This window comes from Crinia signifera, chromosome 11 (genome assembly GCF_055691185.1).
Source record: "Crinia signifera chromosome 11, ASM5569118v1, whole genome shotgun sequence".
In the NCBI taxonomy this organism is placed as follows: domain Eukaryota; kingdom Metazoa; phylum Chordata; class Amphibia; order Anura; family Myobatrachidae; genus Crinia; species Crinia signifera.
This window is the reverse complement of record NC_139227.1, coordinates 109,552,374-109,580,266: the sequence shown is the minus strand read 5'-3', so window position 1 is coordinate 109,580,266 and position 27,893 is coordinate 109,552,374. Positions and strand designations below refer to the sequence as shown.

At 36.9% G+C, this 27,893-nt stretch overlaps 37 non-coding genes across 37 annotated transcripts; all 37 read left to right on the top strand.

Moving 5' to 3' along the window:
• Positions 1 to 82: 82 nt before the first annotated feature.
• Positions 83 to 156, top strand: TRNAT-AGU (transfer RNA threonine (anticodon AGU)). The gene has a single exon. It is a non-coding gene; the product is annotated as a tRNA-Thr (tRNA).
• An 870-nt stretch (positions 157 to 1,026) lies between these two features.
• TRNAT-AGU (transfer RNA threonine (anticodon AGU)) lies at positions 1,027 to 1,100 on the top strand. The gene has a single exon. It is a non-coding gene; the product is annotated as a tRNA-Thr (tRNA).
• Positions 1,101 to 1,380: 280 nt separating this feature from the next.
• TRNAT-AGU (transfer RNA threonine (anticodon AGU)) lies at positions 1,381 to 1,454 on the top strand. The gene has a single exon. It is a non-coding gene; the product is annotated as a tRNA-Thr (tRNA).
• A 988-nt stretch (positions 1,455 to 2,442) lies between these two features.
• On the top strand, positions 2,443 to 2,516 carry TRNAT-AGU (transfer RNA threonine (anticodon AGU)). The gene has a single exon. It is a non-coding gene; the product is annotated as a tRNA-Thr (tRNA).
• Positions 2,517 to 3,483: 967 nt separating this feature from the next.
• On the top strand, positions 3,484 to 3,557 carry TRNAT-AGU (transfer RNA threonine (anticodon AGU)). The gene has a single exon. It is a non-coding gene; the product is annotated as a tRNA-Thr (tRNA).
• Positions 3,558 to 4,191: 634 nt separating this feature from the next.
• Positions 4,192 to 4,265, top strand: TRNAT-AGU (transfer RNA threonine (anticodon AGU)). Its single transcript has one exon. It is a non-coding gene; the product is annotated as a tRNA-Thr (tRNA).
• Positions 4,266 to 5,637: 1,372 nt separating this feature from the next.
• TRNAT-AGU (transfer RNA threonine (anticodon AGU)) lies at positions 5,638 to 5,711 on the top strand. The gene has a single exon. It is a non-coding gene; the product is annotated as a tRNA-Thr (tRNA).
• Positions 5,712 to 5,990: 279 nt separating this feature from the next.
• TRNAT-AGU (transfer RNA threonine (anticodon AGU)) lies at positions 5,991 to 6,064 on the top strand. The gene has a single exon. It is a non-coding gene; the product is annotated as a tRNA-Thr (tRNA).
• Positions 6,065 to 6,344: 280 nt separating this feature from the next.
• Positions 6,345 to 6,418, top strand: TRNAT-AGU (transfer RNA threonine (anticodon AGU)). The gene has a single exon. It is a non-coding gene; the product is annotated as a tRNA-Thr (tRNA).
• Positions 6,419 to 6,698: 280 nt separating this feature from the next.
• On the top strand, positions 6,699 to 6,772 carry TRNAT-AGU (transfer RNA threonine (anticodon AGU)). Its single transcript has one exon. It is a non-coding gene; the product is annotated as a tRNA-Thr (tRNA).
• A 280-nt stretch (positions 6,773 to 7,052) lies between these two features.
• TRNAT-AGU (transfer RNA threonine (anticodon AGU)) lies at positions 7,053 to 7,126 on the top strand. Its single transcript has one exon. It is a non-coding gene; the product is annotated as a tRNA-Thr (tRNA).
• A 1,656-nt stretch (positions 7,127 to 8,782) lies between these two features.
• Positions 8,783 to 8,856, top strand: TRNAT-AGU (transfer RNA threonine (anticodon AGU)). Its single transcript has one exon. It is a non-coding gene; the product is annotated as a tRNA-Thr (tRNA).
• Positions 8,857 to 9,490: 634 nt separating this feature from the next.
• TRNAT-AGU (transfer RNA threonine (anticodon AGU)) lies at positions 9,491 to 9,564 on the top strand. Its single transcript has one exon. It is a non-coding gene; the product is annotated as a tRNA-Thr (tRNA).
• A 634-nt stretch (positions 9,565 to 10,198) lies between these two features.
• TRNAT-AGU (transfer RNA threonine (anticodon AGU)) lies at positions 10,199 to 10,272 on the top strand. Its single transcript has one exon. It is a non-coding gene; the product is annotated as a tRNA-Thr (tRNA).
• A 665-nt stretch (positions 10,273 to 10,937) lies between these two features.
• TRNAT-AGU (transfer RNA threonine (anticodon AGU)) lies at positions 10,938 to 11,011 on the top strand. Its single transcript has one exon. It is a non-coding gene; the product is annotated as a tRNA-Thr (tRNA).
• Positions 11,012 to 11,997: 986 nt separating this feature from the next.
• TRNAT-AGU (transfer RNA threonine (anticodon AGU)) lies at positions 11,998 to 12,071 on the top strand. The gene has a single exon. It is a non-coding gene; the product is annotated as a tRNA-Thr (tRNA).
• Positions 12,072 to 12,351: 280 nt separating this feature from the next.
• Positions 12,352 to 12,425, top strand: TRNAT-AGU (transfer RNA threonine (anticodon AGU)). Its single transcript has one exon. It is a non-coding gene; the product is annotated as a tRNA-Thr (tRNA).
• Positions 12,426 to 12,705: 280 nt separating this feature from the next.
• Positions 12,706 to 12,779, top strand: TRNAT-AGU (transfer RNA threonine (anticodon AGU)). The gene has a single exon. It is a non-coding gene; the product is annotated as a tRNA-Thr (tRNA).
• Positions 12,780 to 13,413: 634 nt separating this feature from the next.
• Positions 13,414 to 13,487, top strand: TRNAT-AGU (transfer RNA threonine (anticodon AGU)). Its single transcript has one exon. It is a non-coding gene; the product is annotated as a tRNA-Thr (tRNA).
• A 1,321-nt stretch (positions 13,488 to 14,808) lies between these two features.
• TRNAT-AGU (transfer RNA threonine (anticodon AGU)) lies at positions 14,809 to 14,882 on the top strand. Its single transcript has one exon. It is a non-coding gene; the product is annotated as a tRNA-Thr (tRNA).
• A 634-nt stretch (positions 14,883 to 15,516) lies between these two features.
• On the top strand, positions 15,517 to 15,590 carry TRNAT-AGU (transfer RNA threonine (anticodon AGU)). The gene has a single exon. It is a non-coding gene; the product is annotated as a tRNA-Thr (tRNA).
• A 1,631-nt stretch (positions 15,591 to 17,221) lies between these two features.
• TRNAT-AGU (transfer RNA threonine (anticodon AGU)) lies at positions 17,222 to 17,295 on the top strand. Its single transcript has one exon. It is a non-coding gene; the product is annotated as a tRNA-Thr (tRNA).
• A 986-nt stretch (positions 17,296 to 18,281) lies between these two features.
• Positions 18,282 to 18,355, top strand: TRNAT-AGU (transfer RNA threonine (anticodon AGU)). Its single transcript has one exon. It is a non-coding gene; the product is annotated as a tRNA-Thr (tRNA).
• A 280-nt stretch (positions 18,356 to 18,635) lies between these two features.
• TRNAT-AGU (transfer RNA threonine (anticodon AGU)) lies at positions 18,636 to 18,709 on the top strand. Its single transcript has one exon. It is a non-coding gene; the product is annotated as a tRNA-Thr (tRNA).
• A 633-nt stretch (positions 18,710 to 19,342) lies between these two features.
• TRNAT-AGU (transfer RNA threonine (anticodon AGU)) lies at positions 19,343 to 19,416 on the top strand. The gene has a single exon. It is a non-coding gene; the product is annotated as a tRNA-Thr (tRNA).
• A 280-nt stretch (positions 19,417 to 19,696) lies between these two features.
• TRNAT-AGU (transfer RNA threonine (anticodon AGU)) lies at positions 19,697 to 19,770 on the top strand. Its single transcript has one exon. It is a non-coding gene; the product is annotated as a tRNA-Thr (tRNA).
• Positions 19,771 to 20,404: 634 nt separating this feature from the next.
• Positions 20,405 to 20,478, top strand: TRNAT-AGU (transfer RNA threonine (anticodon AGU)). The gene has a single exon. It is a non-coding gene; the product is annotated as a tRNA-Thr (tRNA).
• A 280-nt stretch (positions 20,479 to 20,758) lies between these two features.
• On the top strand, positions 20,759 to 20,832 carry TRNAT-AGU (transfer RNA threonine (anticodon AGU)). The gene has a single exon. It is a non-coding gene; the product is annotated as a tRNA-Thr (tRNA).
• A 2,009-nt stretch (positions 20,833 to 22,841) lies between these two features.
• On the top strand, positions 22,842 to 22,915 carry TRNAT-AGU (transfer RNA threonine (anticodon AGU)). The gene has a single exon. It is a non-coding gene; the product is annotated as a tRNA-Thr (tRNA).
• A 280-nt stretch (positions 22,916 to 23,195) lies between these two features.
• TRNAT-AGU (transfer RNA threonine (anticodon AGU)) lies at positions 23,196 to 23,269 on the top strand. Its single transcript has one exon. It is a non-coding gene; the product is annotated as a tRNA-Thr (tRNA).
• A 634-nt stretch (positions 23,270 to 23,903) lies between these two features.
• TRNAT-AGU (transfer RNA threonine (anticodon AGU)) lies at positions 23,904 to 23,977 on the top strand. The gene has a single exon. It is a non-coding gene; the product is annotated as a tRNA-Thr (tRNA).
• Positions 23,978 to 24,257: 280 nt separating this feature from the next.
• TRNAT-AGU (transfer RNA threonine (anticodon AGU)) lies at positions 24,258 to 24,331 on the top strand. The gene has a single exon. It is a non-coding gene; the product is annotated as a tRNA-Thr (tRNA).
• A 988-nt stretch (positions 24,332 to 25,319) lies between these two features.
• Positions 25,320 to 25,393, top strand: TRNAT-AGU (transfer RNA threonine (anticodon AGU)). The gene has a single exon. It is a non-coding gene; the product is annotated as a tRNA-Thr (tRNA).
• Positions 25,394 to 26,381: 988 nt separating this feature from the next.
• TRNAT-AGU (transfer RNA threonine (anticodon AGU)) lies at positions 26,382 to 26,455 on the top strand. Its single transcript has one exon. It is a non-coding gene; the product is annotated as a tRNA-Thr (tRNA).
• Positions 26,456 to 26,735: 280 nt separating this feature from the next.
• Positions 26,736 to 26,809, top strand: TRNAT-AGU (transfer RNA threonine (anticodon AGU)). The gene has a single exon. It is a non-coding gene; the product is annotated as a tRNA-Thr (tRNA).
• A 634-nt stretch (positions 26,810 to 27,443) lies between these two features.
• TRNAT-AGU (transfer RNA threonine (anticodon AGU)) lies at positions 27,444 to 27,517 on the top strand. Its single transcript has one exon. It is a non-coding gene; the product is annotated as a tRNA-Thr (tRNA).
• Positions 27,518 to 27,797: 280 nt separating this feature from the next.
• TRNAT-AGU (transfer RNA threonine (anticodon AGU)) lies at positions 27,798 to 27,871 on the top strand. Its single transcript has one exon. It is a non-coding gene; the product is annotated as a tRNA-Thr (tRNA).
• Positions 27,872 to 27,893: the final 22 nt, after the last annotated feature.

The window sequence follows — 27,893 nt, the reverse complement described above, 5'->3', positions numbered from 1 at the left end:
TATTCACTCTGGCTTATTTTGTTACCATTATACGAAGTGTAGAGAAGCAGGCAATTTTCAAGTAACACAGCAGCTTTCATGTGGTGCTGTGGCTTAGTTGGTTAAAGCGCCTGTCTAGTAAACAGGAGATCCTGAGTTCAAATCTCAGCAGTGCCTTATTTTCATTCCGTTTTATGATCTTTGTGTGCAGTTTGCGGTTAAAGCATAGAAAAGTAAAATGTGCAAAACTTTTAGATTCATTCACTCTGGCTTACTTTGTCATCATTATACAAAGTTTAAAGAAGTCGCTAATTTCCAAGTAACACAGCATCTAAAATGTGGTGCTGTGGCTTAGTTGGTCAAAGCGCATGTCTAGTAAACAGGAGATCCTGAGTTCAAATCTCAGCAGTGCCTTATTTTCATTCTGTTTTATTATCTTTGTTTGAAGTTTGCTGTTAAAGCATAGAAAATAAGATGTGCAAAACCTTTAGATTCATTCACTATGGCTTACTTTGTCATCATTATACAAAGTTTAAAGAAGTCGCTAATTTCCAAGTAACACAACATCTAAAATGTGGTGCTGTGGCTTAGCTGGTTAAAACCTTTAGATTTATTCACTCTGGCTTATTTTGTTACCATTATATGAAGTTTAGAGAAGCAGGCAATTTTCAAGTAACACAGTAGCTTTCATGTGGTGCTGTGGCTTAGTTGGTTAAAGCGCATGTCTAGTAAACAGGAGATCCTGAGTTCAAATCTCAGCAGTGCCTTATTTTCATTCCGTTTTATGATCTTTGTGTGCAGGTTGCGGTTAAAGCATAGAAAAGTAAGATGTGCAAAACCTTTAGATTCATTCACTATGGCTTACTTTGTCATCATTATACAAAGTTTAAAGAAGTCGGTAATTTCCAAGTAACACAGCATCTAAAATGTGGTGCTATGGCTTAGATGGTTAAAACCTTTAGATTTATTCACTTTGGCTTATTTTGTTACCATTATACGAAGTTTAGAGAAGCAGGCAATTTTCAAGTAAATCAGTAGCTTTCATGTGGTGCTGTGGCTTAGTTGGTTAAAGCGCCTGTCTAGTAAACAGGAGATCCTGAGTTCAAATCTCAGCAGTGCCTTATTTTCATTCCGTTTTATGATCTTTGTGTGCAGGTTGCGGTTAAAGCATAGAAAAGTAAGATGTGCAAAACCTTTAGATTCATTCACTATGGCTTACTTTGTCATCATTATACAGAGTTTAAAGAAGTCGGTAATTTCCAAGTAACACAGCATCTAAAATGTGGTGCTGTGGCTTAGATGGTTAAAACCTTTAGATTTATTCACTCTGGCTTAATTTGTTACCATTATACGAAGTTTAGAGAAGCAGACAATTTTCAAGTAACACGGTTGCTTTCATGTGGTGCTGTGGCTTAGTTGGTCAAAGCGCCTGTCTAGTAAACAGGAGATCCTGAGTTCAAATCTCAGCAGTGCCTTATTTTCATTCCGTTTTATGATCTTTGTGTGCAGGTTGCGGTTAAAGCATAGAAAAGTAAGATGTGCAAAACCTTTAGATTCATTCACTATGGCTTACTTTGTCATCATTATACAAAGTTTAAAGAAGTCTGTAATTTCCAAGTAACACAGCATCTAAAATGTGGTGCTATATCTTAGATGGTTAAAACCTTTAGATTTATTCACTCTGGCTTATTTTGTTACCATTATACGAAGTTTAGAGAAGCAGGCAATTTTCAAGTAACACAGTAGCTTTCATGTGGTGCTGTGGCTTAGTTGGTTAAAGCGCCTGTCTAGTATACAGGAGATCCTGAGTTAAAATCTCAGCAGTGCCTTATTTTCATTCTTTTTTATGATCTTTGTGTGCAGGTTGCGGTTAAAGCATAGAAAAGTAAGATGTGCAAAATCTTTAGATTCATTCACTCTGGCTTACTTTGTCATCATTATACAGAGTTTAAAGAAGTCGGTAATTTCCAAGTAACACAGCATCTAAAATGTGGTGCTGTGGCTTAGATGGTTAAAACCTTTAGATTTATTCACTCTGGCTTAATTTGTTACCATTATACGAAGTTTAGAGAAGCAGACAATTTTCAAGTAACACGGTAGCTTTCATGTGGTGCTGTGGCTTAGTTGGTCAAAGCGCATGTCTAGTAAACAGGAGATCCTGAGTTCAAATCTCAGCAGTGCCTTTTTTTCATTCCGTTTTCTGATCTTTGTGTGCAGGTTGCTGTTAAAGCAGAGAAAAGTAAGATGTGCAAAATCTTTAGATTCATTCACTCTGGCTTACTTTGTCATCAGTATACAAAGTTTAAAGAAGTTGGTAATTTCCAAGTAACACAGCATCTAAAATGTGGTGCTGTGGCTTAGATGGTTAAAACCTTTAGATTTATTCACTCTGGCTTAATTTGTTACCATTATACGAAGTTTAGAGAAGCAGGCAATTTTCAACTAACACAGTAGCTTTCATGTGGTGCTGTGGCTTAGTTGGTCAAAGCGCCTGTCTAGTAAATAGGAGATCCTGAGTTCAAATCTCAGCAGTGCCTTATTTTCATTCTGTTTTAGGATCTTTGTTTGAAGTTTGCTGTTAAAGCATAGAAAATAAGATGTGCAGAACCTTTAGATTCATTCACTATGGCTTACTTTGTCATCATTATACAAAGTTTAAAGAAGTCGGTAATTTCCAAGTAACACAGCATCTAAAATGTGGTGCTGTGGCTTAGATGGTTAAAACCTTTAGATTTATTCACACTGGCTTATTTTGTTACCATTATACAAAGTTTAGAGAAGCAGGCAATTTTGAAGTAACACGGCAGCTTTCATGTGGTGCTGTGGCTTAGTTGAACAGGAGATCCTGAGTTCAAATCTCAGCACTGTCTTATTTTCATTCCGTTTTCTGATCTTTGTGTGCAGGTTGCTGTTAATGCATAGAAAAGTAAGATGTGCAAAACCTTTAGATTCATTCACTCTGGCTTACTTTGTCATCATTATACAAAGTCTAAAGAAGTCGGTAATTTCCAAGTAACACAGCATCTAAAATGTGGTGCTATGGCTTAGATGGTTAAAACCTTTAGATTTATTCACTCTGGCTTATTTTGTTACCATTATACGAAGTTTAGAGAAGCAGACAATTTTCAAGTAACACAGTAGCTTTCATGTGGTGCTGTGGCTTAGTTGGTTAAAGCGCCTGTCTAGTAAACAGGAGATCCTGAGTTAAAATCTCAGCAGTGCCTTATTTTCATTCCGTTTTATGATCTTTGTGTGCAGGTTGCGGTTAAAGCATAGAAAAGTAAGATGTGCAAAACCTTTAGATTCATTCACTATGGCTTACTTTGTCATCATTATACAAAGTTTAAAGAAGTCGGTAATTTCCAAGTAACACAGCATCTAAAATGTGGTGCTGTGGCTTAGATGGTTAAAACCTTTAGATTTATTCACACTGGCTTATTTTGTTACCATTATACGAAGTTTAGAGAAGCAGGCAATTTTGAAGTAACACAGCAGCTTTCATGTGGTGCTGTGGCTTAGTTGGTCAAAGCGCCTGTCTAGTAAACAGGAGATCCTGAGTTCAAATCTCAGCAGTGCCTTATTTTCATTCCGTTTTATGATCTTTGTGTGCAGGTTGCGGTTAAAGCATAGAAAAGTAAGATGTGCAAAACCTTTAGATTCATTCACTATGGCTTACTTTGTCATCATTATACAAAGTTTAAAGAAGTCTGTAATTTCCAAGTAACACAGCATCTAAAATGTGGTGCTATATCTTAGATGGTTAAAACCTTTAGATTTATTCACTCTGGCTTATTTTGTTACCATTATACGAAGTTTAGAGAAGCAGGCAATTTTCAAGTAACACAGTAGCTTTCATGTGGTGCTGTGGCTTAGTTGGTTAAAGCGCCTGTCTAGTAAACAGGAGATCCTGAGTTAAAATCTCAGCAGTGCCTTATTTTCATTCCGTTTTATGATCTTTGTGTGCAGGTTGCGGTTAAAGCATAGAAAAGTAAGATGTGCAAAATCTTTAGATTCATTCACTCTGGCTTACTTTGTCATCATTATACAGAGTTTAAAGAAGTCGGTAATTTCCAAGTAACACAGCATCTAAAATGTGGTGCTGTGGCTTAGATGGTTAAAACCTTTAGATTTATTCACTCTGGCTTAATTTGTTACCATAATACGAAGTTTAAAGAAGCAGACAATTTTCAAGTAACACAGCGGCTTTCATGTGGTGCTGTGGCTTAGTTGGTCAAAGCGCCTGTCTAGTAAACAGGAGATCCTGAGTTCAAATCTCAGCAGTGCCTTATTTTCATTCCATTTTATGATCTTTGTGTGAAGGTTGCGGTTAAAGCATAGAAAAGTCAGATGTGCAAAACCTTTAGATTCATTCACTCTGGCTTACTTTGTCATCATTATACAAAGTTTAAAGAATTCGGTAATTTCCAAGTAACACAGCATTTAAAATGTGGTGCTGTGGCTTAGATGGTTAAAACCTTTAGATTTATTCACTCTGGCTTATTTTGTTACCATTATACGAAGTTTAGAGAAGCAGGCAATTTTCAAGTAACACAGTAGCTTTCATGTGGTGCTCTGGCTTAGTTTGTCAAAGTGCCTGTCTAGTAAACAGGAGATCCTGAGTTCAAATCTCAGCAGTGCCTTAGCTTTATTCTGTTTTATGATCTTTTCATGCAGTTTTCTGTTGAAGCATGAAAAAGTACTGTAAGTTGTGCAAAACCTTTAGATTCATTCACTCTGGCTCTCTTGGTCATCAATATACAAAGTTTAAAGTTGCACTCCATTTCAGAAGAGCACAGATTAAAAAAAACAATCCCCTTCTTTTTTATTATTCATTTTATGCTGTGGCTTAGATGGTTAAACCTTTAGATTTATTCACTCTGGCTTATTTTGTTACCATTATACGAAGTGTAGAGAAGCAGGCAATTTTCAAGTAACACAGCAGCTTTCATGTGGTGCTGTGGCTTAGTTGGTTAAAGCGCCTGTCTAGTAAAAAGGAGATCCTGAGTTCAAATCTCAGCAGTGCCTTAATTCCATTCCGTTTTATGATCTTTGTGTGCAGTTTGCTGTTAAAGCATAGAAAAGTAAAATGTGCAAAACCTTTAGATTCATTCACTCTGGCTTACTTTGTCATCATTATACAAAGTTTAAAGAAGTCGCTAATTTCCAAGTAACACAGCATCTAAAATGTGGTGCTGTGGCTTAGATGGTTAAAACCTTTAGATTTATTCACTCTGGCTTATTTTGTTACCATTATACGAAGTTTAGAGGAGCAGTCAATTTTCAAGTAACACAACAGCTTTCATGTGGTGCTGTGGCTTAGTTGGTCAAAGCGCATGTCTAGTAAACAGGAGATCCTGAGTTCAAATCTCAGCAGTGCCTTATTTTCATTCTGTTTTATTATCTTTGTTTGAAGTTTGCTGTTAAAGCATAGAAAATAAGATGTGCAAAACCTTTAGATTCATTCACTATGGCTTACTTTGTCATCATTATACAAAGTTTAAAGAAGTCGCTAATTTCCAAGTAACACAACATCTAAAATGTGGTGCTGTGGCTTAGCTGGTTAAAACCTTTAGATTTATTCACTCTGGCTTATTTTGTTACCATTATATGAAGTTTAGAGAAGCAGGCAATTGTCAAGTAACACAGCAGCTTTCATGTGGTGCTGTGGCTTAGTTGGTCAAAGCGCCTGTCTAGTAAACAGGAGATCCTGAGTTCAAATCTCAGCAGTGCCTTATTTTCATTCTGTTTTAGGATCTTTGTTTGAAGTTTGCTGTTAAAGCATAGAAAATAAGATGCGCAGAACCTTTAGATTCATTCACTATGGCTTACTTAGTCATCATTATACAAAGTTTAAAGAAGTCGGTAATTTCCAAGTAACACAGCATCTAAAATGTGGTGCTGTGGCTTAGATGGTTAAAACCTTTAGATTTATTCACACTGGCTTATTTTGTTACCATTATACGAAGTTTAGAGAAGCAGGCAATTTTCAAGTAACACAGCAGCTTTCATGTGGTGCTGTGGCTTAGTTGGTCAAAGCGCCTGTCTAGTAAACAGGAGATCCTGAGTTCAAATCTCAGCAGTGCCTTATTTTCATTCCGTTTTCTGATCTTTGTGTGCAGGTTGCTGTTAAAGCATAGAAAAGTAAGATGTGCAAAATCTTTAGATTCATTCACTCTGGCTTACTTTGTCATCATTATACAGAGTTTAAAGAAGTCGGTAATTTCCAAGTAACACAGCATCTAAAATGTGGTGCTGTGGCTTAGATGGTTAAAACCTTTAGATTTATTCACTCTGGCTTATTTTGTTACCATTATACGAAGTTTAGAGAAGCAGACAATTTTCAAGTAACACAGTAGCTTTCATGTGGTGCTGTGGCTTAGTTGGTCAAAGCGCCTGTCTAGTAAACAGGAGATCCTGAGTTCAAATCTCAGCAGTGCCTTATTTTCATTCCGTTTTATGATCTTTGTGTGCAGGTTGCGGTTAAAGCATAGAAAAGTAAGATGTGCAAAACCTTTAGATTCATTCACTATGGCTTACTTTGTCATCATTATACAAAGTTTAAAGAAGTCGGTAATTTCCAAGTAACACAGCATCTAAAATGTGGTGCTATGGCTTAGATGGTTAAAACCTTTAGATTTATTCACTCTGGCTTATTTTGTTACCATTATACGAAGTTTAGAGAAGCAGGCAATTTTCAAGTAAATCAGTAGCTTTCATGTGGTGCTGTGGCTTAGTTGGTTAAAGCGCCTGTCTAGTAAACAGGAGATCCTGAGTTCAAATCTCAGCAGTGCCTTATTTTCATTCCGTTTTATGATCTTTGTGTGCAGGTTGCGGTTAAAGCATAGAAAAGTAAGATGTGCAAAACCTTTAGATTCATTCACTATGGCTTACTTTGTCATCATTATACAGAGTTTAAAGAAGTCGGTAATTTCCAAGTAACACAGCATCTAAAATGTGGTGCTGTGGCTTAGATGGTTAAAACCTTTAGATTTATTCACTCTGGCTTAATTTGTTACCATTATACGAAGTTTAGAGAAGCAGACAATTTTCAAGTAACACGGTTGCTTTCATGTGGTGCTGTGGCTTAGTTGGTCAAAGCGCCTGTCTAGTAAACAGGAGATCCTGAGTTCAAATCTCAGCAGTGCCTTATTTTCATTCCGTTTTCTGATCTTTGTGTGCAGGTTGCGGTTAAAGCATAGAAAAGTAAGATGTGCAAAACCTTTAGATTCATTCACTATGGCTTACTTTGTCATCATTATACAAAGTTTAAAGAAGTCAGTAATTTCCAAGTAACACAGCATCTAAAATGTGGTGCTATGGCTTAGATGGTTAAAACCTTTAGATTTATTCACTCTGGCTTATTTTGTTACCATTATACGAAGTTTAGAGAAGCAGGCAATTTTCAAGTAACACAGTAGCTTTCATGTGGTGCTGTGGCTTACTTGGTTAAAGCGCCTGTCTAGTAAACAGGAGATCCTGAGTTAAAATCTCAGCAGTGCCTTATTTTTATTCCGTTTTATGATCTTTGTGTGCAGGTTGCGGTTAAAGCATAGAAAAGTAAGATGTGCAAAACCTTTAGATTCATTCACTATGGCTTACTTTGTCATCATTATACAAAGTTTAAAGAAGTCGGTAATTTCCAAGTAACACAGCATCTAAAATGTGGTGCTGTGGCTTAGATGGTTAAAACCTTTAGATTTATTCACACTGGCTTATTTTGTTACCATTATACGAAGTTTAGAGAAGCAGGCAATTTTGAAGTAACACAGCAGCTTTCATGTGGTGCTGTGGCTTAGTTGAACAGGAGATCCTGAGTTCAAATCTCAGCAGTGTCTTATTTTCATTCCGTTTTCTGATCTTTGTGTGCAGGTTGCTGTTAATGCATAGAAAAGTAAGATGTGCAAAACCTTTAGATTCATTCACTCTGGCTTACTTTGTCATCATTATACAAAGTCTAAAGAAGTCGGTAATTTCCAAGTAACACAGCATCTAAAATGTGGTGCTATGGCTTAGATGGTTAACACCTTTAGATTTATTCACTCTGGCTTATTTTGTTACCATTATACGAAGTTTAGAGAAGCAGGCAATTTTCAAGTAACACAGTAGCTTTCATGTGGTGCTGTGGCTTACTTGGTTAAAGCGCCTGTCTAGTAAACAGGAGATCCTGAGTTAAAATCTCAGCAGTTCCTTATTTTCATTCCGTTTTATGATCTTTGTGTGCAGGTTGCGGTTAAAGCATAGAAAAGTAAGATGTGCAAAACCTTTAGATTCATTCACTATGGCTTACTTTGTCATCATTATACAAAGTTTAAAGAAGTCGGTAATTTCCAAGTAACACAGCATCTAAAATGTGGTGCTGTGGCTTAGATGGTTAAAACCTTTAGAATTATTCACACTGGCTTATTTTGTTACCATTATATGAAGTTTAGAGAAGCAGGCAATTTTGAAGTAACACAGCAGCTTTCATGTGGTGCTGTGGCTTAGTTGAACAGGAGATCCTGAGTTCAAATCTCAGCAGTGTCTTATTTTCATTCCGTTTTCTGATCTTTGTGTGCAGGTTGCTGTTAAAGCATAGAAAAGTAAGATGTGCAAAACCTTTAGATTCATTCACTCTGGCTTACTTTGTCATCATTATACAAAGTCTAAAGAAGTCGGTAATTTCCAAGTAACACAGCATCTAAAATGTGGTGCTATGGCTTAGATGGTTAAAACCTTTAGATTTATTCACTCTGGCTTATTTTGTTACCATTATACGAAGTTTAGAGAAGCAGGCAATTTTCAAGTAAATCAGTAGCTTTCATGTGGTGCTGTGGCTTAGTTGGTTAAAGCGCCTGTCTAGTAAACAGGAGATCCTGAGTTCAAATCTCAGCAGTGCCTTATTTTCATTCCGTTTTCTGATCTTTGTGTGCAGGTTGCTGTTAAAGCATAGAAAAGTAAGATGTGCAAAATCTTTAGATTTATTCACTCTGGCTTACTTTGTCATCATTATACAGAGTTTAAAGAAGTCGGTAATTTCCAAGTAACACAGCATCTAAAATGTGGTGCTGTGGCTTAGATGGTTAAAACCTTTAGATTTATTCACTCTGGCTTAATTTGTTACCATTATACGAAGTTTAGAGAAGCAGACAATTTTCAAGTAACACAGTAGCTTTCATGTGGTGCTGTGGCTTAGTTGGTTAAAGCGCCTGTCTAGTAAACAGGAGATCCTGAGTTAAAATCTCAGCAGTGCCTTATTTTCATTCCGTTTTATGATCTTTGTGTGCAGGTTGCGGTTAAAGCATAGAAAAGTAAGATGTGCAAAACCTTTAGATTCATTCACTATGGCTTACTTTGTCATCATTATACAGAGTTTAAAGAAGTCGGTAATTTCCAAGTAACACAGCATCTAAAATGTGGTGCTGTGGCTTAGATGGTTAAAACCTTTAGATTTATTCACTCTGGCTTAATTTGTTACCATTATACGAAGTTTAGAGAAGCAGACAATTTTCAAGTAACACGGTAGCTTTCATGTGGTGCTGTGGCTTAGTTGGTCAAAGCGCCTGTCTAGTAAACAGGAGATCCTGAGTTCAAATCTCAGCAGTGCCTTATTTTCATTCCGTTTTATGATCTTTGTGTGCAGGTTGCGGTTAAAGCATAGAAAAGTAAGATGTGCAAAACCTTTAGATTCATTCACTATGGCTTACTTTGTCATCATTATACAAAGTTTAAAGAAGTCGGTAATTTCCAAGTAACACAGCATCTAAAATGTGGTGCTATATCTTAGATGGTTAAAACCTTTAGATTTATTCACTCTGGCTTATTTTGTTACCATTATACGAAGTTTAGAGAAGCAGGCAATTTTCAAGTAACACAGTAGATTTCATGTGGTGCTGTGGCTTAGGTAGTTAAAGCGCCTGTCTAGTAAACAGGAGATCCTGAGTTAAAATCTCAGCAGTGCCTTATTTTCATTCCGTTTTATGATCTTTGTGTGCAGGTTGCGGTTAAAGCATAGAAAAGTAAAATGTGCAAAATCTTTAGATTCATTCACTCTGGCTTACTTTGTCATCATTATACAGAGTTTAAAGAAGTCGGTAATTTCCAAGTAACACAGCATCTAAAATGTGGTGCTGTGGCTTAGATGGTTAAAACCTTTAGATTTATTCACTCTGGCTTAATTTGTTACCATAATACGAAGTTTAGAGAAGCAGACAATTTTCAAGTAACACAGCGGCTTTCATGTGGTGCTGTGGCTTAGTTGGTCAAAGCGCCTGTCTAGTAAACAGGAGATCCTGAGTTCAAATCTCAGCAGTGCCTTATTTTCATTCCGTTTTATGATCTTTGTGTGAAGGTTGCGGTTAAAGCATAGAAAAGTCAGATGTGCAAAACCTTTAGATTCATTCACTCTGGCTTACTTTGTCATCATTATACAAAGTTTAAAGAATTCGGTAATTTCCAAGTAACACAGCATCTAAAATGTGGTGCTGTGGCTTAGATGGTTAAAACCTTTAGATTTATTCACTCTGGCTTATTTTGTTACCATTATACGAAGTTTAGAGAAGCAGGCAATTTTCAAGTAACACAGTAGCTTTCATGTGGTGCTCTGGCTTAGTTGGTCAAAGTGCCTGTCTAGTTAACAGGAGATCCTGAGTTCAAATCTCAGCAGTGCCTTAGCTTTATTCTGTTTTATGATCTTTTCATGCAGTTTTCTGTTGAAGCATGAAAAAGTACGGTAAGTTGTGCAAAACCTTTAGATTCATTCACTCTGGCTCTCTTGGTCATCAATATACAAAGTTTAAAGTTGCACTCCATTTCAGAAGAGCACAGATTAAAAAAAACAATCCCCTTCTTTTTTATTATTCATTTTATGCTGTGGCTTAGATGGTTAAACCTTTAGATTTATTCACTCTGGCTTATTTTGTTACCATTATACGAAGTGTAGAGAAGCAGGCAATTTTCAAGTAACACAGCAGCTTTCATGTGGTGCTGTGGCTTAGTTGGTTAAAGCGCCTGTCTAGTAAACAGGAGATCCTGAGTTCAAATCTCAGCAGTGCCTTATTTTCATTCCGTTTTATGATCTTTGTGTGCAGTTTGCGGTTAAAGCATAGAAAAGTAAAATGTGCAAAACCTTTAGATTCATTCACTCTGGCTTACTTTGTCATCATTATACAAAGTTTAAAGAAGTCGCTAATTTCCAAGTAACACAGCATCTAAAATGTGGTGCTGTGGCTTAGATGGTTAAAACCTTTAGATTTATTCACTCTGGCTTATTTTGTTACCATTATACGAAGTTTAGAGGAGCAGTCAATTTTCAAGTAACACAACAGCTTTCATGTGGTGCTGTGGCTTAGTTGGTCAAAGCGCATGTCTAGTAAACAGGAGATCCTGAGTTCAAATCTCAGCAGTGCCTTATTTTCATTCTGTTTTATTATCTTTGTTTGAAGTTTGCTGTTAAAGCATAGAAAATAAGATGTGCAAAACCTTTAGATTCATTCACTATGGCTTACTTTGTCATCATTATACAAAGTTTAAAGAAGTCGCTAATTTCCAAGTAACACAACATCTAAAATGTGGTGCTGTGGCTTAGCTGGTTAAAACCTTTAGATTTATTCACTCTGGCTTATTTTGTTACCATTATATGAAGTTTAGAGAAGCAGGCAATTTTCAAGTAACACAGCAGCTTTCATGTGGTGCTGTGGCTTAGTTGGTCAAAGCGCCTATCTAGTAAACAGGAGATCCTGAGTTCAAATCTCAGCAGTGCCTTATTTGCATTCTGTTTTAGGATCTTTGTTTGAAGTTTGCTGTTAAAGCATAGAAAATAAGATGCGCAGAACCTTTAGATTCATTCACTATGGCTTACTTAGTCATCATTATACAAAGTTTAAAGAAGTCGGTAATTTCCAAGTAACACAGCATCTAAAATGTGGTGCTGTGGCTTAGATGGTTAAAACCTTTAGATTTATTCACACTGGCTTATTTTGTTACCATTATACGAAGTTTAGAGAAGCAGGCAATTTTCAAGTAACACAGCAGCTTTCATGTGGTGCTGTGGCTTAGTTGGTCAAAGCGCCTGTCTAGTAAACAGGAGATCCTGAGTTCAAATCTCAGCAGTGCCTTATTTTCATTCCGTTTTCTGATCTTTGTGTGCAGGTTGCTGTTAAAGCATAGAAAAGTAAGATGTGCAAAATCTTTAGATTCATTCACTCTGGCTTACTTTGTCATCATTATACAGAGTTTAAAGAAGTCGGTAATTTCCAAGTAACACAGCATCTAAAATGTGGTGCTGTGGCTTAGATGGTTAAAACCTTTAGATTTATTCACTCTGGCTTATTTTGTTACCATTATACGAAGTTTAGAGAAGCAGGCAATTTTCAAGTAAATCAGTAGCTTTCATGTGGTGCTGTGGCTTAGTTGGTTAAAGCGCCTGTCTAGTAAACAGGAGATCCTGAGTTCAAATCTCAGCAGTGCCTTATTTTCATTCCGTTTTATGATCTTTGTGTGCAGGTTGCGGTTAAAGCATAGAAAAGTAAGATGTGCAAAACCTTTAGATTCATTCACTATGGCTTACTTTGTCATCATTATACAGAGTTTAAAGAAGTCGGTAATTTCCAAGTAACACAGCATCTAAAATGTGGTGCTGTGGCTTAGATGGTTAAAACCTTTAGATTTATTCACTCTGGCTTAATTTGTTACCATTATACAAAGTTTAGAGAAGCAGACAATTTTCAAGTAACACGGTTGCTTTCATGTGGTGCTGTGGCTTAGTTGGTCAAAGCGCCTGTCTAGTAAACAGGAGATTCTGAGTTCAAATCTCAGCAGTGCCTTATTTTCATTCCGTTTTATGATCTTTGTGTGCAGGTTGCGGTTAAAGCATAGAAAAGTAAGATGTGCAAAACCTTTAGATTCATTCACTATGGCTTACTTTGTCATCATTATACAAAGTTTAAAGAAGTCTGTAATTTCCAAGTAACACAGCATCTAAAATGTGGTGCTATATCTTAGATGGTTAAAACCTTTAGATTTATTCACTCTGGCTTATTTTGTTACCATTATACGAAGTTTAGAGAAGCAGGCAATTTTCAAGTAACACAGTAGCTTTCATGTGGTGCTGTGGCTTAGTTGGTTAAAGCGCCTGTCTAGTATACAGGAGATCCTGAGTTAAAATCTCAGCAGTGCCTTATTTTCATTCTTTTTTATGATCTTTGTGTGCAGGTTGCGGTTAAAGCATAGAAAAGTAAGATGTGCAAAATCTTTAGATTCATTCACTCTGGCTTACTTTGTCATCATTATACAGAGTTTAAAGAAGTCGGTAATTTCCAAGTAACACAGCATCTAAAATGTGGTGCTGTGGCTTAGATGGTTAAAACCTTTAGATTTATTCACTCTGGCTTAATTTGTTACCATTATACGAAGTTTAGAGAAGCAGACAATTTTCAAGTAACACGGTAGCTTTCATGTGGTGCTGTGGCTTAGTTGGTCAAAGCGCCTGTCTAGTAAACAGGAGATCCTGAGTTCAAATCTCAGCAGTGCCTTTTTTTCATTCCGTTTTCTGATCTTTGTGTGCAGGTTGCTGTTAAAGCATAGAAAAGTAAGATGTGCAAAATCTTTAGATTCATTCACTCTGGCTTACTTTGTCATCAGTATACAAAGTTTAAAGAAGTTGGTAATTTCCAAGTAACACAGCATCTAAAATGTGGTGCTGTGGCTTAGATGGTTAAAACCTTTAGATTTATTCACTCTGGCTTAATTTGTTACCATTATACGAAGTTTAGAGAAGCAGGCAATTTTCAACTAACACAGCAGCTTTCATGTGGTGCTGTGGCTTAGTTGGTCAAAGCGCCTATCTAGTAAACAGGAGATCCTGAGTTCAAATCTCAGCAGTGCCTTATTTTCATTCTGTTTTAGGATCTTTGTTTGAAGTTTGCTGTTAAAGCATAGAAAATAAGATGTGCAGAACCTTTAGATTCATTCACTAGGGCTTACTTTGTCATCATTATACAAAGTTTAAAGAAGTCGGTAATTTCCAAGTAACACAGCATCTAAAATGTGGTGCTGTGGCTTAGATGGTTAAAACCTTTAGATTTATTCACACTGGCTTATTTTGTTACCATTATACAAAGTTTAGAGAAGCAGGCAATTTTGAAGTAACACAGCAGCTTTCATGTGGTGCTGTGGCTTAGTTGAACAGGAGATCCTGAGTTCAAATCTTAGCAGTGTCTTATTTTCATTCCGTTTTCTGATCTTTGTGTGCAGGTTGCTGTTAATGCATAGAAAAGTAAGATGTGCAAAACCTTTAGATTCATTCACTCTGGCTTACTTTGTCATCATTATACAAAGTCTAAAGAAGTCGGTAATTTCCAAGTAACACAGCATCTAAAATGTGGTGCTATGGCTTAGATGGTTAAAACCTTTAGATTTATTCACTCTGGCTTATTTTGTTACCATTATACGAAGTTTAGAGAAGCAGACAATTTTCAAGTAACACAGTAGCTTTCATGTGGTGCTGTGGCTTAGTTGGTCAAAGCGCCTGTCTAGTAAACAGGAGATCCTGAGTTAAAATCTCAGCAGTGCCTTATTTTCATTCCGTTTTATGATCTTTGTGTGCAGGTTGCGGTTAAAGCATAGAAAAGTAAGATGTGCAAAACCTTTAGATTCATTCACTATGGCTTACTTTGTCATCATTATACAGAGTTTAAAGAACTCGGTAATTTCCAAGTAACACAGCATCTAAAATGTGGTGCTGTGGCTTAGATGGTTAAAACCTTTAGATTTATTCACTCTGGCTTAATTTGTTACCATTATACGAAGTTTAGAGAAGCAGACAATTTTCAAGTAACACGGTAGCTTTCATGTGGTGCTGTGGCTTAGTTGGTCAAAGCGCCTGTCTAGTAAACAGGAGATCCTGAGTTCAAATCTCAGCAGTGCCTTATTTTCATTCCGTTTTATGATCTTTGTGTGCAGGTTGCGGTTAAAGCATAGAAAAGTAAGATGTGCAAAACCTTTAGATTCATTCACTATGGCTTACTTTGTCATCATTATACAAAGTTTAAAGAAGTCGGTAATTTCCAAGTAACACAGCATCTAAAATGTGGTGCTATATCTTAGATGGTTAAAACCTTTAGATTTATTCACTCTGGCTTATTTTGTTACCATTATACGAAGTTTAGAGAAGCAGGCAATTTTCAAGTAACACAGTAGCTTTCATGTGGTGCTGTGGCTTAGTTGGTTAAAGCGCCTGTCTAGTAAACAGGAGATCCTGAGTTAAAATCTCAGCAGTGCCTTATTTTCATTCCGTTTTATGATCTTTGTGTGCAGGTTGCGGTTAAAGCATAGAAAAGTAAGATGTGCAAAATCTTTAGATTCATTCACTCTGGCTTACTTTGTCATCATTATACAGAGTTTAAAGAAGTCGGTAATTTCCAAGTAACACAGCATCTAAAATGTGGTGCTGTGGCTTAGATGGTTAAAACCTTTAGATTTATTCACTCTGGCTTAATTTGTTACCATAATACGAAGTTTAGAGAAGCAGACAATTTTCAAGTAACACAGCGGCTTTCATGTGGTGCTGTGGCTTAGTTGGTCAAAGCGCCTGTCTAGTAAACAGGAGATCCTGAGTTCAAATCTCAGCAGTGCCTTATTTTCATTCCGTTTTATGATCTTTGTGTGAAGGTTGCGGTTAAAGCATAGAAAAGTCAGATGTGCAAAACCTTTAGATTCATTCACTCTGGCTTACTTTGTCATCATTATACAAAGTTTAAAGAAGTCTGTAATTTCCAAGTAACACAGCATCTAAAATGTGGTGCTATATCTTAGATGGTTAAAACCTTTAGATTTATTCACTCTGGCTTATTTTGTTACCATTATACGAAGTTTAGAGAAGCAGGCAATTTTCAAGTAACACAGTAGCTTTCATGTGGTGCTGTGGCTTAGTTGGTTAAAGCGCCTGTCTAGTAAACAGGAGATCCTGAGTTCCAATCTCAGCAGTGTCTTATTTTCATTCCGTTTTCTGATCTTTGTGTGCAGCTTGCTGTTAAAGCATAGAAAAGTAAGATGTGCAAAACCTTTAGATTCATTCACTCTGGCTTACTTTGTCATCATTATACAAAGTTTAAAGAAGTCGGTAATTTCCAAGTAACACAGCATCTAAAATGTGGTGCTGTGGCTTAGATGGTTAAAACCTTTAGATTTATTCACTCTGGCTTATTTTGTTACCATTATACGAAGTTTAGAGAAGCAGGCAATTTTCAAGTAACACAGTAGCTTTCATGTGGTGCTCTGGCTTAGTTGGTCAAAGTGCCTGTCTAGTAAACAGGAGATCCTGAGTTCAAATCTCAGCAGTGCCTTAGCTTTATTCTGTTTTATGATCTTTTCATGCAGTTTTCTGTTGAAGCATGAAAAAGTACGGTAAGTTGTGCAAAACCTTTAGATTCATTCACTCTGGCTCTCTTGGTCATCAATATACAAAGTTTAAAGTTGCACTCCATTTCAGAAGAGCACAGATTAAAAAAAACAATCCCCTTCTTTTTTAGGTACTTATGTAGTATCTGGGCTGCCGATTTCTAAATCGGGTCGGATCGGGAGATCGCATCGCATCGCATGCGACCATGCGATTCGATGCGATGCGATGCGATGCGATGACCCGATTTTTCCATAGGAATCAATGTTAAAATGGACTGAGTCCATTTTAACATGGAATTCAATGGGAAAAATGGGTCCTTTTCATACCCCTACTATCCAAGTGGGCATGGAGTTGGATATAAACCTGTGGCGAGCGTAGCGAGCCACCGAGCCCGAAGCGTGGCGAGCGAAGCGAGCCCCGCGAGGGGACGAATACCGTCCCCTCGCAGGGCTCGCTTCGCTCGCCACGCTTCGGGCTCGGTGGCTCGCTACGCTCGCCACAGATTTATATCCAACTCCATGCCCACTTGGATAGTAGGGGTATGAAAAGGACCCATTTTTCCATAGGAATCATTTTAACATTGATTCCTATGGAAAAATCGGGTCATCGCATCCGATATCGGATGCGATGCGATGCGATGCGATGCGATATCGCATCGCATCGCATCTGATTGTATGCCTTAACTTAAGGCATACAATCAAAAAATCGGCAGCCCAGATACTACATAAGTACCCTTTTTTATTATTCATTTTATGCTGTGGCTTAGATGGTTAAACCTTTAGATTTATTCACTCTGGCTTATTTTGTTACCATTATACGAAGTGTAGAGAAGCAGGCAATTTTCAAGTAACACAGCAGCTTTCATGTGGTGCTGTGGCTTAGTTGGTTAAAGCGCCTGTCTAGTAAACAGGAGATCCTGAGTTCAAATCTCAGCAGTGCCTTATTTTCATTCCGTTTTATGATCTTTGTGTGCAGTTTGCGGTTAAAGCATAGAAAAGTAAAATGTGCAAAACCTTTAGATTCATTCACTCTGGCTTACTTTGTCATCATTATACAAAGTTTAAAGAAGTCGCTAATTTCCAAGTAACACAGCATCTAAAATGTGGTGCTGTGGCTTAGATGGTTAAAACCTTTAGATTTATTCACTCTGGCTTATTTTGTTACCATTATACGAAGTTTAGAGGAGCAGTCAATTTTCAAGTAACACAACAGCTTTCATGTGGTGCTGTGGCTTAGTTGGTCAAAGCGCATGTCTAGTAAACAGGAGATCGTGAGTTCAAATCTCAGCAGTGCCTTATTTTCATTCTGTTTTATTATCTTTGTTTGAAGTTTGCTGTTAAAGCATAGAAAATAAGATGTGCAAAACCTTTAGATTCATTCACTATGGCTTACTTTGTCATCATTATACAAAGTTTAAAGAAGTCGCTAATTTCCAAGTAACACAACATCTAAAATGTGGTGCTGTGGCTTAGCTGGTTAAAACCTTTAGATTTATTCACTCTGGCTTATTTTGTTACCATTATATGAAGTTTAGAGAAGCAGGCAATTTTCAAGTAACACAGCAGCTTTCATGTGGTGCTGTGGCTTAGTTGGTCAAAGCGCCTATCTAGTAAACAGGAGATCCTGAGTTCAAATCTCAGCAGTGCCTTATTTTCATTCTGTTTTAGGATCTTTGTTTGAAGTTTGCTGTTAAAGCATAGAAAATAAGATGCGCAGAACCTTTAGATTCATTCACTATGGCTTACTTAGTCATCATTATACAAAGTTTAAAGAAGTCGGTAATTTCCAAGTAACACAGCATCTAAAATGTGGTGCTGTGGCTTAGATGGTTAAAACCTTTAGATTTATTCACACTGGCTTATTTTGTTACCATTATACGAAGTTTAGAGAAGCAGGCAATTTTCAAGTAACACAGCAGCTTTCATGTGGTGCTGTGGCTTAGTTGGTCAAAGCGCCTGTCTAGTAAACAGGAGATCCTGAGTTCAAATCTCAGCAGTGCCTTATTTTCATTCCGTTTTCTGATCTTTGTGTGCAGGTTGCTGTTAAAGCATAGAAAAGTAAGATGTGCAAAATCTTTAGATTCATTCACTCTGGCTTACTTTGTCATCATTATACAGAGTTTAAAGAAGTCGGTAATTTCCAAGTAACACAGCATCTAAAATGTGGTGCTGTGGCTTAGATGGTTAAAACCTTTAGATTTATTCACTCTGGCTTATTTTGTTACCATTATACGAAGTTTAGAGAAGCAGACAATTTTCAAGTAACACAGTAGCTTTCATGTGGTGCTGTGGCTTAGTTGGTCAAAGCGCCTGTCTAGTAAACAGGAGATCCTGAGTTCAAATCTCAGCAGTGCCTTATTTTCATTCTGTTTTAGGATCTTTGTTTGAAGTTTGCTGTTAAAGCATAGAAAATAAGATGTGCAGAACCTTTAGATTCATTCACTATGGCTTTTTTTGTCATCATTATACAAAGTTTAAAGAAGTCGGTAATTTCCAAGTAACACAGCATCCTAAATGTGGTGCTAAGGCTTAGATGGTTAAAACCTTTAGATTTATTCACTCTGGCTTATTTTGTTACCATTATACGAAGTTTAGAGAAGCAGGCAATTTTCAAGTAACACAGCAGCTTTCATGTGGTGCTGTGGCTTAGTTGGTTAAAGCGCATGTCTAGTAAACAGGAGATCCTGAGTTCAAATCTCAGCAGTGCCTTATTTTCATTCCGTTTTATGATCTTTGTGTGCAGGTTGCGGTTAAAGCATAGAAAAGTAAGATGTGCAAAACCTTTAGATTCATTCACTATGGCTTACTTTGTCATCATTATACAAAGTTTAAAGAAGTCGGTAATTTCCAAGTAACACAGCATCTAAAATGTGGTGCTATGGCTTAGATGGTTAAAACCTTTAGATTTATTCACTCTGGCTTATTTTGTTACCATTATACGAAGTTTAGAGAAGCAGGCAATTTTCAAGTAAATCAGTAGCTTTCATGTGGTGCTGTGGCTTAGTTGGTTAAAGCGCCTGTCTAGTAAACAGGAGATCCTGAGTTCAAATCTCAGCAGTGCCTTATTTTCATTCCGTTTTATGATCTTTGTGTGCAGGTTGCGGTTAAAGCATAGAAAAGTAAGATGTGCAAAACCTTTAGATTCATTCACTATGGCTTACTTTGTCATCATTATACAGAGTTTAAAGAAGTCGGTAATTTCCAAGTAACACAGCATCTAAAATGTGGTGCTGTGGCTTAGATGGTTAAAACCTTTAGATTTATTCACTCTGGCTTAATTTGTTACCATTATACGAAGTTTAGAGAAGCAGACAATTTTCAAGTAACACGGTTGCTTTCATGTGGTGCTGTGGCTTAGTTGGTCAAAGCGCCTGTCTAGTAAACAGGAGATTCTGAGTTCAAATCTCAGCAGTGCCTTATTTTCATTCCGTTTTATGATCTTTGTGTGCAGGTTGCGGTTAAAGCATAGAAAAGTAAGATGTGCAAAACCTTTAGATTCATTCACTATGGCTTACTTTGTCATCATTATACAAAGTTTAAAGAAGTCTGTAATTTCCAAGTAACACAGCATCTAAAATGTGGTGCTATATCTTAGATGGTTAAAACCTTTAGATTTATTCACTCTGGCTTATTTTGTTACCATTATACGAAGTTTAGAGAAGCAGGCAATTTTCAAGTAACACAGTAGCTTTCATGTGGTGCTGTGGCTTAGTTGGTTAAAGCGCCTGTCTAGTATACAGGAGATCCTGAGTTAAAATCTCAGCAGTGCCTTATTTTCATTCTTTTTTATGATCTTTGTGTGCAGGTTGCGGTTAAAGCATAGAAAAGTAAGATGTGCAAAATCTTTAGATTCATTCACTCTGGCTTACTTTGTCATCATTATACAGAGTTTAAAGAAGTCGGTAATTTCCAAGTAACACAGCATCTAAAATGTGGTGCTGTGGCTTAGATGGTTAAAACCTTTAGATTTATTCACTCTGGCTTAATTTGTTACCATTATACGAAGTTTAGAGAAGCAGACAATTTTCAAGTAACACGGTAGCTTTCATGTGGTGCTGTGGCTTAGTTGGTCAAAGCGCCTGTCTAGTAAACAGGAGATCCTGAGTTCAAATCTCAGCAGTGCCTTTTTTTCATTCCGTTTTCTGATCTTTGTGTGCAGGTTGCTGTTAAAGCATAGAAAAGTAAGATGTGCAAAATCTTTAGATTCATTCACTCTGGCTTACTTTGTCATCAGTATACAAAGTTTAAAGAAGTTGGTAATTTCCAAGTAACACAGCATCTAAAATGTGGTGCTGTGGCTTAGATGGTTAAAACCTTTAGATTTATTCACTCTGGCTTAATTTGTTACCATTATACGAAGTTTAGAGAAGCAGGCAATTTTCAACTAACACAGTAGCTTTCATGTGGTGCTGTGGCTTAGTTGGTCAAAGCGCCTGTCTAGTAAACAGGAGATCCTGAGTTCAAATCTCAGCAGTGCCTTATTTTCATTCTGTTTTAGGATCTTTGTTTGAAGTTTGCTGTTAAAGCATAGAAAATAAGATGTGCAGAACCTTTAGATTCATTCACTATGGCTTACTTTGTCATCATTATACAAAGTTTAAAGAAGTCGGTAATTTCCAAGTAACACAGCATCTAAAATGTGGTGCTGTGGCTTAGATGGTTAAAACCTTTAGATTTATTCACACTGGCTTATTTTGTTACCATTATACAAAGTTTAGAGAAGCAGGCAATTTTGAAGTAACACAGCAGCTTTCATGTGGTGCTGTGGCTTAGTTGAACAGGAGATCCTGAGTTCAAATCTTAGCAGTGTCTTATTTTCATTCCGTTTTCTGATCTTTGTGTGCAGGTTGCTGTTAATGCATAGAAAAGTAAGATGTGCAAAACCTTTAGATTCATTCACTCTGGCTTACTTTGTCATCATTATACAAAGTCTAAAGAAGTCGGTAATTTCCAAGTAACACAGCATCTAAAATGTGGTGCTATGGCTTAGATGGTTAAAACCTTTAGATTTATTCACTCTGGCTTATTTTGTTACCATTATACGAAGTTTAGAGAAGCAGACAATTTTCAAGTAACACAGTAGCTTTCATGTGGTGCTGTGGCTTAGTTGGTTAAAGCGCCTGTCTAGTAAACAGGAGATCCTGAGTTAAAATCTCAGCAGTGCCTTATTTTCATTCCGTTTTCTGATCTTTGTGTGCAGGTTGCGGTTAAAGCATAGAAAAGTAAGATGTGCAAAAACTTTAGATTCATTCACTATGGCTTATTTTGTCATCATTATACAAAGTTTAAAGAAGTCAGTAATTTCCAAGTAACACAGCATCTAAAATGTGGTGCTATGGCTTAGATGGTTAAAACCTTTAGATTTATTCACTCTGGCTTATTTTGTTACCATTATACGAAGTTTAGAGAAGCAGGCAATTTTCAAGTAACACAGTAGCTTTCATGTGGTGCTGTGGCTTACTTGGTTAAAGCGCCTGTCTAGTAAACAGGAGATCCTGAGTTAAAATCTCAGCAGTGCCTTATTTTCATTCCGTTTTATGATCTTTGTGTGCAGGTTGCGGTTAAAGCATAGAAAAGTAAGATGTGCAAAATCTTTAGATTTATTCACTCTGGCTTACTTTGTCATCATTATACAGAGTTTAAAGAAGTCGGTAATTTCCAAGTAACACAGCATCTAAAATGTGGTGCTGTGGCTTAGATGGTTAAAACCTTTAGATTTATTCACTCTGGCTTAATTTGTTACCATTATACGAAGTTTAGAGAAGCAGACAATTTTCAAGTAACACAGTAGCTTTCATGTGGTGCTGTGGCTTAGTTGGTCAAAGCGCCTGTCTAGTAAACAGGAGATCCTGAGTTCAAATTTTAGCAGTGTCTTATTTTCATTCCGTTTTATGATCTTTGTGTGCAGGTTGCGGTTAAAGCATAGAAAAGTAAGATGTGCAAAACCTTTAGATTCATTCACTATGGCTTACTTTGTCATCATTATACAAAGTTTAAAGAAGTCGGTAATTTCCAAGTAACACAGCATCTAAAATGTGGTGCTGTGGCTTAGATGGTTAAAACCTTTAGAATTATTCACACTGGCTTATTTTGTTACCATTATATGAAGTTTAGAGAAGCAGGCAATTTTGAAGTAACACAGCAGCTTTCATGTGGTGCTGTGGCTTAGTTGAACAGGAGATCCTGAGTTCAAATCTCAGCAGTGTCTTATTTTCATTCCGTTTTCTGATCTTTGTGTGCAGGTTGCTGTTAAAGCATAGAAAAGTAAGATGTGCAAAACCTTTAGATTCATTCACTCTGGCTTACTTTGTCATCATTATACAAAGTCTAAAGAAGTCGGTAATTTCCAAGTAACACAGCATCTAAAATGTGGTGCTATGGCTTAGATGGTTAAAACCTTTAGATTTATTCACTCTGGCTTATTTTGTTACCATTATACGAAGTTTAGAGAAGCAGGCAATTTTCAAGTAAATCAGTGGCTTTCATGTGGTGCTGTGGCTTAGTTGGTTAAAGCGCCTGTCTAGTAAACAGGAGATCCTGAGTTCAAATCTCAGCAGTGCCTTATTTTCATTCCGTTTTCTGATCTTTGTGTGCAGGTTGCTGTTAAAGCATAGAAAAGTAAGATGTGCAAAATCTTTAGATTTATTCACTCTGGCTTACTTTGTCATCATTATACAGAGTTTAAAGAAGTCGGTAATTTCCAAGTAACACAGCATCTAAAATGTGGTGCTGTGGCTTAGATGGTTAAAACCTTTAGATTTATTCACTCTGGCTTAATTTGTTACCATTATACGAAGTTTAGAGAAGCAGACAATTTTCAAGTAACACAGTAGCTTTCATGTGGTGCTGTGGCTTAGTTGGTCAAAGCGCCTGTCTAGTAAACAGGAGATCCTGAGTTCAAATCTCAGCAGTGTCTTATTTTCATTCCGTTTTATGATCTTTGTGTGCAGGTTGCGGTTAAAGCATAGAAAAGTAAGATGTGCAAAACCTTTAGATTCATTCACTATGGCTTACTTTGTCATCATTATACAGAGTTTAAAGAAGTCGGTAATTTCCAAGTAACACAGCATCTAAAATGTGGTGCTGTGGCTTAGATGGTTAAAACCTTTAGATTTATTCACTCTGGCTTAATTTGTTACCATTATACGAAGTTTAGAGAAGCAGACAATTTTCAAGTAACACGGTAGCTTTCATGTGGTGCTGTGGCTTAGTTGGTCAAAGCGCCTGTCTAGTAAACAGGAGATCCTAAGTTCAAATCTCAGCAGTGCCTTATTTTCATTCCGTTTTATGATCTTTGTGTGCAGGTTGCGGTTAAAGCATAGAAAAGTAAGATGTGCAAAACCTTTAGATTCATTCACTATGGCTTACTTTGTCATCATTATACAAAGTTTAAAGAAGTCGGTCATTTCCAAGTAACACAGCATCTAAAATGTGGTGCTATGGCTTAGATGGTTAAAACCTTTAGATTTATTCACTCTGGCTTATTTTGTTACCATTATACGAAGTTTAGAGAAGCAGGCAATTTTCAAGTAAATCAGTAGCTTTCATGTGGTGCTGTGGCTTAGTTGGTTAAAGCGCCTGTCTAGTAAACAGGAGATCCTGAGTTCAAATCTCAGCAGTGCCTTATTTTCATTCCGTTTTCTGATCTTTGTGTGCAGGTTGCTGTTAAAGCATAGAAAAGTAAGATGTGCAAAATCTTTAGATTTATTCACTCTGGCTTACTTTGTCATCATTATACAGAGTTTAAAGAAGTCGGTAATTTCCAAGTAACACAGCATCTAAAATGTGGTGCTGTGGCTTAGATGGTTAAAACCTTTAGATTTATTCACTCTGGCTTAATTTGTTACCATTATACGAAGTTTAGAGAAGCAGACAATTTTCAAGTAACACAGTAGCTTTCATGTGGTGCTGTGGCTTAGTTGGTCAAAGCGCCTGTCTAGTAAACAGGAGATCCTGAGTTCAAATCTCAGCAGTGCCTTATTTTCATTCCGTTTTATGATCTTTGTGTGCAGGTTGCGGTTAAAGCATAGAAAAGTAAGATGTGCAAAACCTTTAGATTCATTCACTATGGCTTACTTTGTCATCATTATACAAAGTTTAAAGAAGTCGGTAATTTCCAAGTAACACAGCATCTAAAATGTGGTGCTATGGCTTAGATGGTTAAAACCTTTAGATTTATTCACTCTGGCTTATTTTGTTACCATTATACGAAGTTTAGAGAAGCAGGCAATTTTCAAGTAACACAGTAGCTTTCATGTGGTGCTGTGGCTTAGTTGGTTAAAGCGCCTGTCTAGTAAACAGGAGATCCTGAGTTAAAATCTCAGCAGTGCCTTATTTTCATTCCGTTTTATGATCTTTGTGTGCAGGTTGCGGTTAAAGCATAGAAAAGTAAGATGTGCAAAATCTTTAGATTCATTCACTCTGGCTTACTTTGTCATCATTATACAGAGTTTAAAGAAGTCGGTAATTTCCAAGTAACACAGCATCTAAAATGTGGTGCTGTGGCTTAGATGGTTAAAACCTTTAGATTTATTCACTCTGGCTTATTTTGTTACCATTATACGAAGTTTAGAGAAGCAGGCAATTTTCAAGTAACACAGTAGCTTTCATGTGGTGCTGTGGCTTAGTTGGTTAAAGCGCATGTCTAGTAAACAGGAGATCCTGAGTTCAAATCTCAGCAGTGCCTTATTTTCATTCCGTTTTATGATCTTTGTGTGCAGGTTGCGGTAAAAGCATAGAAAAGTAAGATGTGCAAAACCTTTAGATTCATTCACTATGGCTTACTTTGTCATCATTATACAAAGTTTAAAGAAGTCGGTAATTTCCAAGTAACACAGCATCTAAAATGTGGTGCTGTGGCTTAGATGGTTAAAACCTTTAGATTTATTCACTCTGGCTTAATTTGTTACCATTATACGAAGTTTAGAGAAGCAGACAATTTTCAAGTAACACATTAGCTTTCATGTGGTGCTGTGGCTTAGTTGGTCAAAGCGCCTGTCTAGTAAACAGGAGATCCTGAGTTCAAATCTCAGCAGTGCCTTATTTTCATTCCGTTTTATGATCTTTGTGTGCAGGTTGCGGTTAAAGCATAGAAAAGTAAGATGTGCAAAACCTTTAGATTCATTCACTATGGCTTACTTTGTCATCATTATACAAAGTTTAAAGAAGTCGGTAATTTCCAAGTAACACAGCATCTAAAATGTGGTGCTATGGCTTAGATGGTTAAAACCTTTAGATTTATTCACTCTGGCTTATTTTGTTACCATTATACGAAGTTTAGAGAAGCAGGCAATTTTCAAGTAACACAGTAGCTTTCATGTGGTGCTGTGGCTTAGTTGGTTAAAGCGCCTGTCTAGTAAACAGGAGATCCTGAGTTAAAATCTCAGCAGTGCCTTATTTTCATTCCGTTTTATGATCTTTGTGTGCAGGTTGCGGTTAAAGCATAGAAAAGTAAGATGTGCAAAATCTTTAGATTCATTCACTCTGGCTTACTTTGTCATCATTATACAGAGTTTAAAGAAGTCGGTAATTTCCAAGTAACACAGCATCTAAAATGTGGTGCTGTGGCTTAGATGGTTAAAACCTTTAGATTTATTCACTCTGGCTTATTTTGTTACCATTATACGAAGTTTAGAGAAGCAGGCAATTTTCAAGTAACACAGTAGCTTTCATGTGGTGCTGTGGCTTAGTTGGTTAAAGCGCATGTCTAGTAAACAGGAGATCCTGAGTTCAAATCTCAGCAGTGCCTTATTTTCATTCCGTTTTATGATCTTTGTGTGCAGGTTGCGGTAAAAGCATAGAAAAGTAAGATGTGCAAAACCTTTAGATTCATTCACTATGGCTTACTTTGTCATCATTATACAAAGTTTAAAGAAGTCGGTAATTTCCAAGTAACACAGCATCTAAAATGTGGTGCTATGGCTTAGATGGTTAAAACCTTTAGATTTATTCACTCTGGCTTATTTTGTTACCATTATACGAAGTTTAGAGAAGCAGGCAATTTTCAAGTAAATCAGTAGCTTTCATGTGGTGCTGTGGCTTAGTTGGTTAAAGCGCCTGTCTAGTAAACAGGAGATCCTGAGTTCAAATCTCAGCAGTGCCTTATTTTCATTCCGTTTTATGATCTTTGTGTGCAGGTTGCGGTTAAAGCATAGAAAAGTAAGATGTGCAAAACCTTTAGATTCATTCACTATGGCTTACTTTGTCATCATTATACAGAGTTTAAAGAAGTCGGTAATTTCCAAGTAACACAGCATCTAAAATGTGGTGCTGTGGCTTAGATGGTTAAAACCTTTAGATTTATTCACTCTGGCTTAATTTGTTACCATTATACGAAGTTTAGAGAAGCAGACAATTTTCAAGTAACACGGTTGCTTTCATGTGGTGCTGTGGCTTAGTTGGTCAAAGCGCCTGTCTAGTAAACAGGAGATCCTGAGTTCAAATCTCAGCAGTGCCTTATTTTCATTCCGTTTTATGATCTTTGTGTGCAGGTTGCGGTTAAAGCATAGAAAAGTAAGATGTGCAAAACCTTTAGATTCATTCACTATGGCTTACTTTGTCATCATTATACAAAGTTTAAAGAAGTCTGTAATTTCCAAGTAACACAGCATCTAAAATGTGGTGCTATATCTTAGATGGTTAAAACCTTTAGATTTATTCACTCTGGCTTATTTTGTTACCATTATACGAAGTTTAGAGAAGCAGGCAATTTTCAAGTAACACAGTAGCTTTCATGTGGTGCTGTGGCTTAGTTGGTTGAAGCGCCTGTCTAGTATACAGGAGATCCTGAGTTAAAATCTCAGCAGTGCCTTATTTTCATTCTTTTTTATGATCTTTGTGTGCAGGTTGCGGTTAAAGCATAGAAAAGTAAGATGTGCAAAATCTTTAGATTCATTCACTCTGGCTTACTTTGTCATCATTATACAGAGTTTAAAGAAGTCGGTAATTTCCAAGTAACACAGCATCTAAAATGTGGTGCTGTGGCTTAGATGGTTAAAACCTTTAGATTTATTCACTCTGGCTTAATTTGTTACCATTATACGAAGTTTAGAGAAGCAGACAATTTTCAAGTAACACGGTAGCTTTCATGTGGTGCTGTGGCTTAGTTGGTCAAAGCGCCTGTCTAGTAAACAGGAGATCCTGAGTTCAAATCTCAGCAGTGCCTTATTTTCATTCCGTTTTCTGATCTTTGTGTGCAGGTTGCTGTTAAAGCATAGAAAAGTAAGATGTGCAAAATCTTTAGATTCATTCACTCTGGCTTACTTTGTCATCAGTATACAAAGTTTAAAGAAGTTGGTAATTTCCAAGTAACACAGCATCTAAAATGTGGTGCTGTGGCTTAGATGGTTAAAACCTTTAGATTTATTCACTCTGGCTTAATTTGTTACCATTATACGAAGTTTAGAGAAGCAGGCAATTTTCAACTAACACAGTAGCTTTCATGTGGTGCTGTGGCTTAGTTGGTCAAAGCGCCTGTCTAGTAAACAGGAGATCCTGAGTTCAAATCTCAGCAGTGCCTTATTTTCATTCTGTTTTAGGAT